The sequence below is a fragment of the Musa acuminata genome, unplaced genomic scaffold (genome assembly GCF_036884655.1).
Source record: "Musa acuminata AAA Group cultivar baxijiao unplaced genomic scaffold, Cavendish_Baxijiao_AAA HiC_scaffold_1077, whole genome shotgun sequence".
Taxonomy (NCBI): Eukaryota; Viridiplantae; Streptophyta; class Magnoliopsida; order Zingiberales; family Musaceae; genus Musa; species Musa acuminata.
In genome coordinates this window covers 896,610-913,765 of record NW_027021291.1, presented here as the reverse complement: position 1 = coordinate 913,765, position 17,156 = coordinate 896,610, and positions in this window count along the sequence as shown.

Sequence of the window (17,156 nt, the reverse complement as noted above, 5' to 3'; positions counted from 1 at the left end):
TAATATCCCAGAGACCGTATATCGAGCATGGTGCTGTCAGACCCATACGGTTTTTACTCGAGTCTCGCTCTAATCGGATTCTCCCGGAGAACTCTTTCTCTCTCAACCCGAATGACCCTGGCCAGGGATTTGTCTGAGCAAGAACACATGAGATATTCCTCTCATGATGCCGAGAGTGGATGATCCTCTGTCGACACTCAATAGCCCTCGTAAGGTCGACTACCACTCCCAATGACCAGCTGTACTAGATCTGGGAACAGCCAAACCTATAAGTCTGGTATCAAAGAGTGGAGCACTCATACAGGACATCCTTGGTGTCTCAAGTCTAAGGACCAGATACACCACTAGGACTACGGAATCATTGTCTAACAATAAGGCATCATCAACCATCCAGCATTCCGTAAGCGGATCAATCAGTGAACTCATTCTCCAATGAGCACCTGTACTGTATCCCTAGTGTCCCTACACGAGCAGCTATGAGACCAGCTGCATCCATCATATGGACGGGTATACAGCACACCAGTCTATCCGGTTATCACGATGTCCCTCTCGAGTAACCTATGACCGGGATTATTTAGGATATGTGTTTAAAGGTGAATCGATCTCATTATCGTGATCTCATCATGATCCGATTCCAATTGCACAAATCCAAGGACATCACAATATATATGCATTTATGCAATAGTTATAAAGTGATATACGCCAAAATATAATAAGCAAAAAGATTATGTATCAAGTCACACGTGCCATCACTCACGTGATTGGCTTGCTGGGCACCTATGACTAGCAATTACTCCTCGGGCTCAACCAGAGAGAGGACGAGCCCCTCTCCCACTTTGTGAACCGATTTACAACCCAAATCCATGGATTGTCGGATGCTCACCCCTCTTTCTTGATGAAGGCGTTCATGACAGGCCTGCGCCCCTCCAAGTTCTTTTGGTCGCTCGTAGAGCGACCCCCTGTCGCGGTCCCCGAGATGCTCCAACGTGCCAGTCAGTTCATCGCCGCGGAGACTTGGATGTCTGGAAGGCGGGAGGAACACAAAAAGGTCAAGACAGAACCGCCCCGACAGCAACAACCCGCCGCCTCCCGGCGAAAGTTGGACAGACCCGACCCGAGGCCTCCTCTTCCCGCCTTGAATTCGTCCCGGACTGAAATATTTCTACACGAAAAGGGGAAGGGACTGCTCAAGGACCCTCGCCCGATGAGGAACCCGCGGGAGCTCGTGGACTGATCAAGATATTGTCGATTTCATCGGCAGCACGGGCACAACACTGAGCAATGCTACGAGCTGAAGAGGCAAATCGAGGAGCTTATCCTCAGAGGTCACCTTGGCCGGTACCTCCGGCCGAACAAAGAGCAGTCGCCTCGCCCAGAAGGTCCCGTCGAGCAGCACATCGATGTGATAGCCGGGGGCCCCGCATCAGGGGGAGGTTCCATGTCGGGCAGGAAGGCGTATGCCCGAGCCGCGCCTGACGAAGCCTCGGGGCACGAGCCGGAGCCCGAGATCACCTTCCCAACCGGAGCTACTGAGCGACCCGACCACGACGACGCTTTGGTAATATCAGCCAGGGTAGCCAACGCACAGATGAGGAGGATCATGGTTGACACGGGGAGCTCGGCCGACGTACTCTACTTCGACGCCTTTCAAAAGCTGGGCTTGGTCAGGGAGAATCTGAGCCCGATGTGCTCGGCGCTCACCGGTTTCACGGGAGATTCAATATCACCCCTGGGGGCCATTACTTTGCCCCTGACTTTGGGGACCCCACCGAAGTCAAAGACTGTGATGGCCACTTTTCTGGTGGTCGACCTTCCTACCGCCTACAATGCCATACTCGGTCGGCCGACCCTCAACAAGGTTAGAGCGGTCGTCTCGACCTACTACCAGACCATTAAATTCCCAACTCACGCTGGAGTCGGGGAAGCTACGGGAAGCCCCCGAGAATCCAGGCGGTGCTACCTTACCGCCGTATCATTGGGCAAGAGAGCCAGGACCAAATCGCCCCTGGAAGATCCGCAGGAAAAGAAGAAATTGACTCCCCATCCCGAGCCGACGGGGTCCACCGTTGACATTCCTTTGCAAGAAGCTCGGTCGGACCAGACCGTGAAGATCGGATCGGAACTACCAGAGCGGGAACGAGAGCAGCTCGTCGGTCTCCTACGGGAAAATGCCGACGTCTTCGCATGGTCCCCATCGGACATGACGGGCGTCGACCCTGAGGTCGCAGAGCACCATCTCAACATCCCACCTGACGCCCGCCCGGTGAAACAAAAGGCCCGGCGCCAGGCCCCTGATCGACAACGTGCGATACAAGAGGAGGTGGACCGGCTCCTGGCCGCGGGCTTCATAGAAGAAGCCAAATATCCTCAGTGGCTGTCCAATGTAGTCCTCATGAAGAAACACAATGGAAGCTGGAGGATGTGTGTTGACTACACCAGTCTCAACGATGCATGCCCTAAAGACTGCTACCCCCTCCCAAAGATCGACCAGCTGGTCGACGCAACAGCCGGTCACGCGCGACTCTCTTTCATGGATGCCTACTCAGGGTATAACCAGATCAGGATGGCACCCGGCGACAGAGAGCACACAGCCTTCCTCACCGATCGAGGCGTGTACTTCTACAAAGTCATGCCGTTCGGGTTAAAAAATGCCGGGGCCACATACCAGAGGACGGTAAACAAGATGTTCGCCCATCAAATCGGAAGGAACATGGAAGTCTACGTGGACGACATGATCGTGAAGAGCCAGGAGGCCGGAGCACACCTCGCCGACCTAGCCGAGGCCTTCTCCACGCTACGCAAGTTCGGCATGCGGCTCAACCCCGCGAAGTGCGCCTTCGGCGTCCCCTCCGGGAAGTTCCTTGGATTCATTGTGCACGAGAGAGGAATCGATGCCAACCCGGAGAAGGTTCAAGCGATAATCAATATGCAGTCTCCCCGGATGGTCAAAGACCTACAGCGACTTAACGGGAGACTTGTCGCCCTGTCTCGCTTCCTCGCCCGATTGGGCGATCGCTGCCTCCCGTTCTTCAAAGCGCTCAAAAGCCCGAAGAACTTCCAGTGGACATCAGAATGCGAGGAGGCTTTCAAACAAATGAAACAGCACTTGGCCAGCCTTCCCCGGCTCGCCTCCGTCTCTCCGGGCGAGAGGCTGGGCCTCTACTTGGCGGCTTCCCAGCATGCGGTCAGCTTTGTCCTGGTCAAGGAAAGCTCCGGCCAACAACTCCCGATCTACTACGTCAGCCACGTCCTGAGTGGACCTGAGGAGCGTTACCCGCCGATAGAGAAGCTCGCGCTCGCCCTAGTGCTCTCAGCTCGGAAGTTGCGCCCCTACTTCCAAGAACACCCGGTGGAGGTCGTCACCGACCAACCCCTTCAACAGGTCTTAACGAAATTTGATGTTGCAGGACGGCTCCTCAAATGGGCGGTGGAGCTCGGCGAACATGACATAAGATCTCAAGCGGGCCCCCGAAGCTTGGACCCTACACGTCGACGGCTCGGCCAACTCAAAGGGCGCAGGCACAGGGCTGGTCCTCCTCGCCCCTGACGGACGCTCGTTCGAGCGATCCCTTCGCTTCGGGTTCAAAGCCACCAACAACGAGGCGGAGTACGAGGCACTCTTAGCGGGACTAAGGCTGGCCCTCGAAATGCAGGTGGCCGTGATACGCGTCCTCATCGACTCACAACTTGTGGCCGAGCAGCTCAATGGCGGATACAGAGCTCGGGACGCGACCATGGCGAAATACCTGGCACGGGTAAGGGACCTGACCCCCAAAGTTTCGCTACTTTACCTTATCCAATGTTCCGAGGAAGAAAAACGAACGAGCCGACGTCCTAGCTAAGCTGGTGTCAAAACCGACCTCCAAGGCACGGCCAGAGGTTGAGGAGCTCCCTGCTCGCGCCATTGAAGTGGCGACTACGGCCTCAGGCAACGCCCCGATCACGTGGGTGCAGGAGCTACTACGCTTCAAGCGGGACGGAACCCTTCCCCTCGACGAAGCCGCGGCTCGGCGCCTGCGTCGCACACACGTATGGTACACCGAGGAGAGCGGCCGACTTTACAAACGGTCCTTCACCTATCCCCTCCTGCGATGCTTGGAGCCTGACGAAGCCCAGGCGGTCCTAGCCGAAACCCACGAAAGGGTTTGCGGCGAGCACATCGGCGGGCGAACCTTGGCGCACAAAATACTTCGCCAAGGCTACTACTAGCCGACCATGTGCCGGGACGCGAAAACTTACGTACAGCGGTGCAGCTCGTGCCAACAGCACGCCCGCACTCCCCGACAACTCGCGGTCCCGCTCAGCCCCATCGACTGCGCATGGCCATTTGCGCAGTGGGGTTTGGACCTCCTCGGACCTTTCCCACCGGCTTTTGGACAGCGGAAGTACATAATTATAGGAGTGGACTACTTCAGAAAGTGGGTTGAGGCCGAGCCGCTGGCGACGATCACGGAACATCAAATGGAGAAGTTCGTGTGGAAGAACCTGGTAACTCGGTTCGGGTTGCCCAAGGCCATTATCACGGACAACGGACCTCAGTTCGCCGGCAGAAGGTTCCAGGAATTCTGCGCCAATCATGGCATTCAACTGAGGTTCAGCTCCGTGGCTCAACCCCAGACGAATGGGCTGGCAGAGGTAACCAACCGATCCATCTTGGACGGACTCAAAAGAAGAGTGTCCGCAGCCCGGTCGGCCTGGATAGACGAGCTCCCCAGCGTACTATGGTCACTGTGCACCACTCCTAAGGCCGCGACCAGAGAATCCCCGTACAGTTTGACGTTCGGGACCGAAGCCGTCTTGCCACCCGAGATGGCTGTCGCCACCCTTCGGACAAAGAGCTATGACGAGGAAGTCTCGAACGAAGGACTTTGTGCCAGCCTCGACGTGCTCGAGGAGCGACGCGCTGACGCGCACCTGAAAGCCCTCTCTTACCAGAGAGCCGTTGCGAGGGTCTACAATAAAAAGGTATGACCCCGACCGATCAAGTTAGGCGATCTAGTCCTACGAAGGGTCGAGGTTAGCGACCCGACCCGAGCAAGGGGAAAGCTGGCCCCCAAGTGGGAGGGACCTTATCGGGTCATCAAGGTAGTCCGACCGGGTGCTTACCACCTCACGTCGATGGACGGTTCTCCTTTGCCGAGAACCTGGAACGTCGGAAACCTTAAGAAGTTTTTCGTCTGAAACGAAGAAACCTTTTCCGTTTAAAGAAGAAGAACTCTCTCCCGAAGGAAGAAGCTTTTGCCTAGGAAACGAAGAAGGGAACAATAAAGCGGATGGAGAAAAGTCTTTCCTTTTATTGAAGACAGCAAACCAAAATACAGGACCTGACTTACAAAACCCGACCAACAAAAACAAATTCAAAAACCCTTTATTTTTGGGGGACCTCTAGGCGATCGTCGAAGGGGACTTCCTCGGGCATATCCTGTTGAATCTCGAATTTTGATGATGAAGTCAATTGTCATTTGTTGTTTAATCTGTGTGTTGAGATAAGTGTGCAGGATTAACTACGATGAAAGATAGACAAGCAGCAGGAGTTGCTCCAGAGTCAAGATCATGTTCACGTTGGGAGTTCGAGAGTTCGACGGAAGTTCGGACGGTCGTCGGAGGTTCTGCGAGAACAGATCCGAGAAGTCCGGAAGCTTGCCAAGCGAAGCTCGTTGGAACTTGCCAAGTGGATCGTCGCAAAGTCCAGGAGTTTGCCGGAAGTCCGCAGAAGCATCACCGAGGGTTCATCGGATGATCGACGGAAGTTCGCCGGAAACTCGCCGGAAGAAGCGATTGACGTACCAAAGCAAAGCTGCAGAAATTGTCTTAAATTTAATCGTAGTTAGCACGGTGATTAAGTTAGAAATGGGAGGTGATCCCATTAGCTTAATCCTGGGGCAATTGGGCCCCTGAAGAACTCATGTTGGGTCGAATGGTTCAACCCATTCGGACCCAAGAAGCTGTGGGAGGTGCAACCGCCCAGGCTAAGTCTCCCAGCGAGACTGGGCGGTGCAACCGCTCCAGCCAAGAGGTGCAACCGCCCAGGGCTTAGTCTCCAAACGAGACTGGGCGGTGCAACCGCTCCAGCCAAGAGGTGCAACCGCCCAGGACTTAGTCTCCAAACGAGACTGGGCGGTGCAACCTCCTCTGTCAAGAGGTAGCACCGCCAGAGCTCAAGTTTCGAGCTCTGCCAGGTGATGCAATCACCGAGCTCGGTCTTCGAGCTCTGGAAGAGAGGTGCAACCTCTCTGGCCAGGAGATGCACCGCCTGAGCTCGGTCTTCGAGCTCTGGCAGAGAGGTGCAACCACCTATGGCAGAGAGGTGCAACCACCTCTGGCAGAGAGGTGAAACCTCTCTGATCAGGAGATGCACCGCCTGAGCTCGGTCTTCGAGCTCTAGCAGAGAGGTGCAACCACCCCTGACAGAGAAGGTGCATCCGCCTGGGCTCAGTCTTCGAGCTCTGCCAGGCGGTGCAACCTCTCCAGTCAAGAGGTGCAACCGCTTGAGCTCAGACTTCGAGCTCTGCCAGGCGGTGCAACCTCTCCAGTCAAGAGGTGCAACCGCCTGATCCCGGAATTCCGGGATTTGATCGGTTTGAGCTCGAAGTTTGAACTGGGTTGGGGCCTATAAATACCCCACCCATTCAGCACAGAAAGCATACAGATCCACTACGAATTCTTGATCTTTTCTGTGATTCTAAGAGCTCAAACTTGTGTAAAGTCCAAAAGTTCTCCTCTTTCTGTTCTTCAAGTCTTGAGTTGTAAAGAGAGGAGAGAAAGGATCTGTAAGGGTTGTCTCCTGAGCCCGTCAAAAGGAGTGAAACTGTAAAAGGGCAGTTGGCCTTCGCCCATTGAAGGAAGGCAGCTAGTTGACGTCGGTGACCTCGTCGGTAGAGGAAGCCAAAAGTGGAGTAGGTCAAGACTGACCGAACCACTCTAAATCTCTGGTTTGCGTTTATTTTTGAGTTCCTTATCATTGCTGCAAACCTCCTACATAACTACTGCTCTCTGCGCCTTTACGAACAAGTTCTAAGTGCTGATCTTTTCGAATCTGCATTCAGACGTAAATCTCTGTTTTTCGTACGATCAATTTACATTTACGTTTTGATTCTGCAAAACTGTCTTCTGCGCTTTTACGAACGAGTTTCTAAAATCAGATCTCTTTGAAACTGTGTTTAAACGTAAAACTATGTTTTAGACGTAAAACTACTTTTAGACGCAAACTGCGTTAAACGTAAAACTGCGTTTAGACGCAAACTGCGTTTAGACGTAAAACTGCGTTTAGACGTAAAACTGCGTTTAGACGTAAACTGTGTAAAACTGTGTTTTAGATGTAAAACTACTTTTAAACGCAAACTGCGTTTAGACGTAAAACTGCGTTTAGACGTAAACTGAGTTTAGACGCAAAACTGCGTTTAGACGTAAAACTACGTTTAGACACAAAACTGCGTTTATACGCAAACTGTATTTAGACGCAAACTGAGTTTAAACGTAAACTGTGTTTAGACGTAAACTGCGCTTGATCTTAAGTAATCTTAGAATCAGCTTTTACATCGAAATCGTTTTTATCGAACAAACGCAGCTTTCGTTTTTAATCACAGAAAGATATCCGCTGCACTAATTCACCCCCCCCCCCCCTCTTAGTGCTCTCGATCCTAACATATCCACCCCCCGGTCCTCGGGGTGAGGGGTAAAAGGGTCCTCCTCCACCTCGAGACCCGGGTGACGAGCACAGAAACGGGACGTAGCGATACGGTATCCATATTCAAAGGATACCCGCCCCGTCCGCGTCAGCCCGAGCTCGAACCCCTCCGACCTCTTGTAGGCCTTGAGGAGCTCCTTGTCCCTCGCGGGTCGGAGACGGGCCTCCTCCGCCAGCGCCTCCGAGGCCGTCTTCGCCTCAACCTTCGCTTCCTCCAGCTTTTTGCTGAGGGCGCTTGCCTCCGTCTTCACCAGGCGGAGCTCAGTCCGCTCCACCCTTATTGTCTTCTGGAGTCCCTCATTCGCCTTCTTAGAGGCCTCGAGCCCCGACCGGAGGCACGCCGCCTCCGCCTCCAGGTCCAACGCACGCTGCTCGGCAGCCACCACGGCCTCCGGACCAGCTCCGGCTCGAACCTCTTCAACCTGGCAGGACGAGTTCAGCGTTGCGGCTGGCCAGGCCCCCGATGACCCGGCCGGCGTCGCGCACCCTGTCCATCAGGGCCACCGCGTAGTGGAGACCCTGCATAGAAGGAAACAGGTCAAGGAGGCCGGCATCGGACAAATGAACCGGCAAAGCAGGAGCACGCTTACCCAGGTCAGTGACTGGGCCGACTTGTTGAGCAACGCCTCCGAGGGCAGGACATACAAGTCCCGAGCCATATCGGGATGGAGCGCGCCTCGGAGGAACGTCGCGGAGGGATCCCCTCCGGCCCACACCTTAGACCCCCGGGACAAACCCTCCCAGCGGGGAACCAGAGGGTCGCTGAGCTCACCGGGTAGGATCTCGCTCGCTAGCCGCGTCAGGTACGGCTCCCCGTCTCTGGCAGGAAGCCGGCAGAGGTCGCGCACGGAGACAGAGCGAAGACCCTTCCCGGCCATCCGACGACTGGGGACTGCCCCTCCACGATGAGAGCTCGCCTCGGGCCCCTTCGACGGGGTTGTCTTCGCCTTCTTCGAAGGGCGCCCAGCCTCGACCTCCAGCGGGGCGCCCGCCGAGCCGGGTAGCGGGTCGGTCAACGGAGCGGGAGTAGGAGGTTGCGGATCGGTTGGCGAAGCTGGAAGGGGGGGCTCCGAACCCTGACCCCCCAGGAGCGAGCGCAGGTTCACCATATCTACGAAAAACAAAAGAAGTTAGTACCCGGAGCCAACCACGCAAAACGCCCGGACAAAACGTAACCAAACATACCCATAGGCGTCGGGCTGAGGCCCGCCTCGACCAGCCATTGCTCGGTCATGGTACGGATGGCCTGCGACCTAGGGAGAATCTCCTTGAGCCTCACCAGAGCTTGGCGCTCTGCCTCGCCCAAACATGGGGTGGTGTTATCGATCGCCCTCGCGGACCACCGAACCTCGAAACCCCAGTCCTGCGCACGGCTGACATAAAAAAACCTCCCATTCCATCCCTTGTTACTGGAAGGGGCACCACCGACTCGAAAACCCGTCCGGGCTGACAAAAAATAGCTCCACGAACCCCTGCAGAGGCGGTAGCAGGAAAGAAAGAGGTTAAGAGTGGGGGTGATGTTGGCATAATGGCATTCCCCCAGGAATACCACCAGGTAACGCCAAGAGTTTGGCGCCACCTGAGATGGCGAAATCCGCCAGAGAGACAGGCAGGATGCTATGAGGGGGTGAAGAGGAAAACGCAAGCCCGCCTCCAGGGCGTCGAGGGTCAAGGCGAAGCCCTTCTGGACTGGGTCATACGCCCGTTGGCCCGGTTCGGGAGCACTGAGGATATGGTCCTCCGAGATGCTATAGCGCGCCCGGAGTTCCTCCAGCAAGGCCCCGCTCATGGAGTGTGACTAAATGCAGTGTGAGCTGCAATCCATATCAATCAAATTAATACCAATACAAATCAATATCAATATATCAATATGTAGTAATATAAAAGTATGAAGTAGTACCAATATCAATATATAGTAATAATTAATACTAATAATTATCGATAATATAATTATAAATGATTATATTAACTAATACTTAATTGATACTTAGATATTTTACATATGAATATTAATACTTATATTAATATTAACTATTAAACTAATTATTAATGTTAACTAATACTTATTTTATTACTTATATTTATTTACTTATATTTATTATATTATTATTATATTATTATTATTTATTATATTATTATTATATTAATATTATTATTATATTATATTATCATTATAGGATTATATTATGTATAGGATTATATTTTATATTATGTATAGGATTATATTATGATTACAGAGTAGAAGTTATGATTATAAAAAATAGTAATAGTATGTAATTAAGTAATAGCATGTAATTATGTAATATAGTGATGTTATATAGGATGATAGGGATAGCCTTATATAACTAATGAATATCTAATGTCATTCTAATATAACATATATATTTGTTTCTTCCATAACGTAAATCACCCGTATTTTTTTTAGATTAAATCGGATTCTAGAATCATTCCTAGAAACATAGACGGGTCTGAGCTTATAGACATTACATACATCTAGTATAACCTCCCCAACCCTTCTTTTTTTTTTTACAATTCTGTAATACCGTCCATCTTTTCTCCTAAAACTCTAAGTCATATAGTAATACGTTATTATGTTCCCCAACCAATTGGATTATCTTGAACCACGCATGAATTGGGATAAACTTACTTAATAATAATAATAATAAGACTATTTTGTAATAATAAAAAGACTATTTTGAAAGCTAGTCAATGATGACCCTCCATGGATTCACCTATATAAGCCGCAGCTAACGTTGCAAAAATAAGAGCTTGAATACCACTTGTAAATAATCCAAGAAACATGACAGGTATAGGAACTACTGAAGGGACTAAAGAAACAAGAACGACAACTACTAAGGTAGCGCACCGATAAGGTAGGAACTCGCTCTTCTTACCGTCGTGTTGTTCACCGAAGTGGAGCTCCCAGTAGCTCCCGATCATACCTCCGTATGATAAAGTCCCTCACGGGACTGTGTCGTGTGAATCGCATTGCCACGAACTGCTTCCACCACGATCCGCTGCACCATGTCGCCTCCTGGTGACATCTCCAATGCATTCTGATCATTGTGGGATGAACTTGAATTGTGAACCCTCTATGTGTAGCCTCTGCCAATACATCGCAGGGTCTCCACTTTCGTTTTGTTCGCTCTTTTGACAATCGACCTTCATCCACCCGCTCTTAGGTCACACTTAGTTGAAGCATCGCTCTAGGACAATCCATCGCCTAGTAGCTCCCAAAGTCCACCAACTTCGCTATAATTAGTGCACCATTGTCTGGATCCTGGGCCTCTGCCCCTACAAGCACAATCTCCACTGCGTATCGCTTCCTTCAAGTAACTTGAATGGCATCACTATGGCATATTCTTCAAGAATACCTGCCTCCGCATCCTCTTGCCCCATGCCAAGGCATTCTGAACCCAACTTCACCTCCGCAAGTTGAGTTGCCTTAGTTCCTCCATCAAATGCTTCTCTGAGATAAGGTGCATGTGCCCATAAACTTCTTTCGTCTTTAGCACCATACAAGATGAGTCCGCTCCGTCAGAATGAATGACCCATGGAACAACATGATCCTACTCTTGCCTTTGCAAGAGTTCATATCCTTGACCTCTGTCCAAGGAAAGCTTTGTGCCTCCGCTCCATGTTCCATCTTTTATGCCAGCTCACTTCATACGGCTTAGGTACTTCGCCAAGTTACACCCAAGTTGCTCCGCTCCTCGTTTTGCATTGAGTTGATGGTGGCCCTCACGCCCACCATTCCTCGGGTCAGCCCTTCCTTGAGTCTGATCATCATATCTACTCCCAAGTGTGCTTTCATTTATGTTGCTTTAGATCGCTCTCTCACTTGATCTTGCAATGCATCCACCAATGCATTCTCTTAAGTGAGATCATTCAACGACTCCTCATCGCTCGCTCGGTCCATTGAGCTTCGTGGAGTTGTTGTTTTTGAGGTACTCCTCCTCAACATGTGCGATCTGTTGCACATGATTCTCCCTCTGGATAACCGAGATCTATCCCTCCTAAATAACTGTCATATTGTAGCAACATCTCTCTTCGTTTCGGAGACCACCATCCCCTTAGACTACTCCGATTTGCTGAACAAACTGTGCATTGTTCCGCCTCCTGCAAACGCACTTGCTAGATTGCGACTCTACGTCAATACAGCCCCCGCTGCATCACTCAAGCCCTAGCAACATGCTGAACTTGCTGCATACTTTAGCCTTCCACGGACGTATCTTTCACATGCCGAAGAGAAAGTTTCAATGCTCCTTGGCACCGAGTTTCGGTCGCCTTGGGATGGCCACGAACATTCCATCATCCGCATGCAAGCCCTTACATGAGCACCGAATTCTTTGAGTTAGCAATTCCTCTCACCTCTGTGAGCTTTGCACAGCTCTTTCGATCCCTGAGCAACTCTTTCCACCTTGCATTGTCTCATCATTTACCAAGCGCCTCACTTGCCTTGAGCACCATCAAGTGTTGTTGTCAACGTTGAGCCGTAGCTCGAACTCAGCCATCCGAACCTTTGTGCGCTTCACATTCTTCCCAGCTTGCTTGTCCTCGTGGTGCCTCTTGCGCGAAGGGTTTGCCATTCCTCCGAATGCCAGTCTCAGATGCTCGCTCCTCCGAGCGACTCCTTTTTCCTACATCTTCATGCCCGTTTTCTCCCAAACGGTCGCGCGTGTGCTGACTGCCCTCAACGCAACCCCACTAGGTCCCTCAGATTTGTATGCCAGGTGTTTATATGGGTGCTTGTCCCAGTCTGATACCATCTGTCACAGACTTAGCTAGTTTTGCCTAAGTCATGCGGCACCCTTGCGTGTTCGTCCGCAAAGGTCAGTTTCCCCGAAACCTCCTGTTAAGGGAAAAAATGGCAAACAGTCTCAGCTGCTCCAAATGACATCATGCACCTCGGAATTGATCAAAACGCTGACCGAGGCACACTAATATCCTGCAAAAGCCAGGTCCAACACGCTGACCGAGGTACATCCTGCAAAAGCCAGGCCGAACACGCTGACCGAGGTCCAACACGCTGATCGAGGTACATCCTGCAAAAGGCAGGCCGAACACGCTGACCGAGGTGCATCCTGCAGAATACTCCCCTATAAATACCCTCTCATCCATTAGGAGAGGAGGAGGACACACTCACAAACCACCCTTGTATGGAGGCATTTCGTCCTCCAAAACCCCCTCCACATCTTCCTCTAACTTGTTCGTCGGAGGGGTCGGGCCGAGCTTCCGACCCGACCTGTGTGCAGGAACGAAGACGAAGTGGCCTCTTCCTGGCGCTGCTGCGGAGCTGCCGACCCGATCTACCGCCCCGAACGACCGATCCCGACCGGGAGACCCCGAGGGAGCTAAGCCCGAGATCCCCGACATTCCGAGCCCCAGAACTGAGCCGCGTCGGCTCCGAGGCCACGGCTTAAAAAGTTACTCACCGTAACATTTTGGCGCTAGAAGGAGGGCCCGGAATGACGGTACGTTAGCTTTCTCTTTGGTTGCTTCGCTGCAACCGACCTGCACCAGAAGCAGCGACTTCTGGGGCTGGTCTCTGCCTGCGCCGAGCTGCCTCGGCCCCACGCGCGCGGCCAGCCCGCCCAAGTCGGCACCCCGCGCGCGAACAGCCCGCCCGCGTCGGCGCCCCACGCGCGACCAGCCAGCGCAGCTTGCTGCCTCGGCCCCTCGCGCCTGGACCCCTCGGTCCCACGCGCGCGGCCGAACCGCCCGCGTCGGCCCCACGCGCGCGACCAGCCCGCCCGCGTCGGCACCCCGCGCGCGAACAGCCCGCCCGCGTCGGTGCCCCGCGCGCGACCAGCCAGTGCAGCTTGCTGCCTCGGCCCCTCGCGCCTGGACCCCTCGGTCCCACGCGCGCGACCAGCCAGCGCAGCTTGCTGCCTCGGCCCCACGCTACCTCGGCCTCTCGGCGCCGCTCGGCCCTTCGGCCCCGTGCGCAGCCAATACGCTGCCTCGGCCCCTCGGCACCGTGCGCGGCAACACGCTGCCTCAGCTCCTCGGCTGACGGCGCAACCTGCTGCCTCGGTCCCATGCGCGGCCAGCCCGCGCTAGCAGCCTGCTGCCTCGGCGCCTCGGCCCCGTGCGCAGCAACACGCTTCCTCGGCCCCAAGCGTAGCAAGCAGCCCGCTGCCTTGGCCCCTCGGCCACATGCGCAGCCAACACGCTGCACGCTGCCTCGGCCTTCGGCCCCATGCACGGTCCGCCCGCCTGCGCCGAGCTTCTCGGCCATACGCTGTCGAGTTCACCTCAGCCGGGCAAGCCCGGCTGAGTTGTCGCTCGGCCCGAGCCTACCACCTCGGTCGCATAATGCCCGAGGCGCACTTGCGCGGTATGCCCGAGAGCTCCTCGGCTGACACACGCGCGGCCAGCCCGCCCGGGTCGGCACCCCGCGCGCGAATAGCCCGCCCGGGTCGGCACCCCGCGCGCGAACAGCCCGCCCGCGTCGGCACCCCGCGCGCCTCCGGAGGTAGCGTGTGGGCCTGGACAGGCAGCGCTTGTTGCCGCACTGGTTAGATCTCAGGCGGGTGCTCCGGACGAGGGACTAGTGGGATGATGGTTTGCACCATGCCCGTCAAAGCCCGGACTTGATAGGAGAGGTCCTGTAAGGCCTCGGACGACACCGATGATGGGTCGGTAGGGGGACCCTCGGGTGGCGACAAACTCGGGTCGTTAAATGACCGCCAAAAGCATTCCGAGGTCATGGCGGGGTGTTCATCTCGAGGTTCTCCTTACGTGGCGCGCTCCCCCGGAACCCCGATCGGGTGTGACCCCTCAGTTGTGGCTTAGTCCAAGTCGATTTGCCGATCCCTCGACATTCGGGCCCTCCTTCTAGCGGAGGCCGAGGAGCACGACGCAGGCGGGCTGGCCGCATGCGTGTGTCTTGGGAGCAGGAAGCCGAGGAGCACGACGCAGGCGGGCTGGCCACGCTGGTGAGGTCTCGGGCATCGAGCAATTGAGTAACACGGTGAAGGCCAAGGGATATGGTGAAGGCGGGCAGGCTGCGCTGAGGTGGAACTCGGCAGTCTACGTCCGAGGGACACGGCTCGGGTCGAAGCTATTACCCGGGCCGAGGGATGCATCTCAGGCGGGAAGGCCGCGTTGAGATAGGACTCATCTGTCTACGGCCGAGGGATATGGCTCAACCCGAAGGATGTGGCTCAGGCTGTGGGATCCAGTTCAGGCGGGAAGGCCGCGCTGAGGTAGGACTCGGCGGTCTGCGGTCGAGGAATATGGCTCAAGCCGAAGGATACGGCTCGAGGAGCACGACGCAGGCGGGTAAACCACGCAGGTATGTCTCGGGAGCAGGAAGTCGAGGAGCACGACGCAGGCGGGCTGGCCACGCACGTGTGTCTCGGGAGCAGGAAGCCGAGGAGCACGACGCAGTCGGGCTGGCCGCGCACGTGTCTCGGGAGTAGGAAGCCGAGGAGCATGACAAAGGCGGGCTGGCTAGCCGTGCTGGTGGTCTCGGGCAATACGCGACCGAGGAGCACGACGCAAGCGGGCTGGCTTGCCGCGCTGGTGGTCTCGGGCATTACGCGGCCGAGGGGCATGGCGCAGGCGGGCAAACCGCGCAGGTGTGGTCTCGGGCATCGTGCGATCGAGTAGCACGACGCAGGCGAGCAGGCCACGCAGGTGTGGCCTTGGGCATCGAGCGACCGAGTAGCACCATGCAAGCGGGCTGGCCGCGCAGGTGTGTCTCGGGAGCAGGAAGCCGAGGAGCACGACGCAGGCGGGCTGGCCGCGCTAGTGGTCTCGGGCATTACGCGGCTGAGGAGCACGACGTAGGCGGGCAAACCGCGCAGGTGTGGTCTCGGGCATCATGCGACCGAGTAGCACGACACAAGCGGGCAGGGCGCGCAGGTGTGGCCTTGGGCATCGAGCGACCGAGTAGCACCATGCAGGCGGACAGGCCACGCTGGTGAGGTCTCGGGCATCGAGCGACCGAGTAGCATGACGCAGGCGGGCAAATTGCGCAGGTGGAACTCAGCAGTCTACGTCCGAGGGACACGGCTCAGGTCAAAGGTATGACTCCGGAGGTAGCGTGTGGGCCTGGACAGGCAGCGCTTGTTGCCGCACTGGTTAGATCTCCGGCGGGTGCTCCGGACGAGGGACTAGTGGGATGATGGTTTGCACCATGCCCGTCAAAGCCCGGACTTGATAGGAGAGGTCCTGTAAGGCCTCGGATGACACCGATGATGGGTCGGTAGGGGGACCCTCGGGTGGCGACAAACTCGGGTCATTAAATGACCGCCAAAAGCATTCCGAGGTCATGGCGGGGTGTTCATCTCGAGGTTCTCCTTACGTGGCGCGCTCCCCCGGAACCCCGATCGGGTGTGACCCCTCAGTTGTGGCTTAGTCCAAGTCGATTTGCCGATCCCTCGACATTCGGGCCCTCCTTCTAGCGGAGGCCGAGGAGCACGACGCAGGCGGGCTGGCCGCATGCGTGTGTCTTGGGAGCAGGAAGCCGAGGAGCACGACGCAGGCGGGCTGGCCACGCTGGTGAGGTCTCGGGCATCGAGCAATTGAGTAACACGGTGAAGGCCAAGGGATATGGTGAAGGCGGGCAGGCTGCGCTGAGGTGGAACTCGGCAGTCTACGTCCGAGGGACACGGCTCGGGTCGAAGCTATTACCCGGGCCGAGGGATGCATCTCAGGCGGGAAGGCCGCGTTGAGATAGGACTCAGCAGTCTACGGCCGAGGGATATGGCTCAACCCGAAGGATGTGGCTCAGGCTGTGGGATCCAGTTCAGGCGGGAAGGCCGCGCTGAGGTAGGACTCGGCGGTCTGCGGTCGAGGAATATGGCTCAAGCCGAAGGATACGGCTCGAGGAGCACGACGCAGGCGGGTAAACCACGCAGGTATGTCTCGGGAGCAGGAAGTCGAGGAGCACGACGCAGGCGGGCTGGCCACGCACGTGTGTCTCGGGAGCAGGAAGCCGAGGAGCACGACGCAGTCGGGCTGGCCGCGCACGTGTCTCGGGAGTAGGAAGCCGAGGAGCATGACAAAGGCGGGCTGGCTAGCCGTGCTGGTGGTCTCGGGCAATACGCGACCGAGGAGCACGACGCAAGCGGGCTGGCTTGCCGCGCTGGTGGTCTCGGGCATTACGCGGCCGAGGGGCATGGCGCAGGCGGGCAAACCGCGCAGGTGTGGTCTCGGGCATCGTGCGATCGAGTAGCACGACGCAGGCGAGCAGGCCGCGCAGGTGTGGCCTTGGGCATCGAGCGACCGAGTAGCACCACGCAAGCGGGCTGGCCGCGCAGGTGTGTCTCGGGAGCAGGAAGCCGAGGAGCACGACGCAGGCGGGCTGGCCGCGCTAGTGGTCTCGGGCATTACGCGGCCGAGGAGCACGACGTAGGCGGGCAAACCGCGCAGGTGTGGTCTCGGGTATCATGCGACCGAGTAGCACGACACAAGCGGGCAGGGCGCGCAGGTGTGGCCTTGGGCATCGAGCGACCGA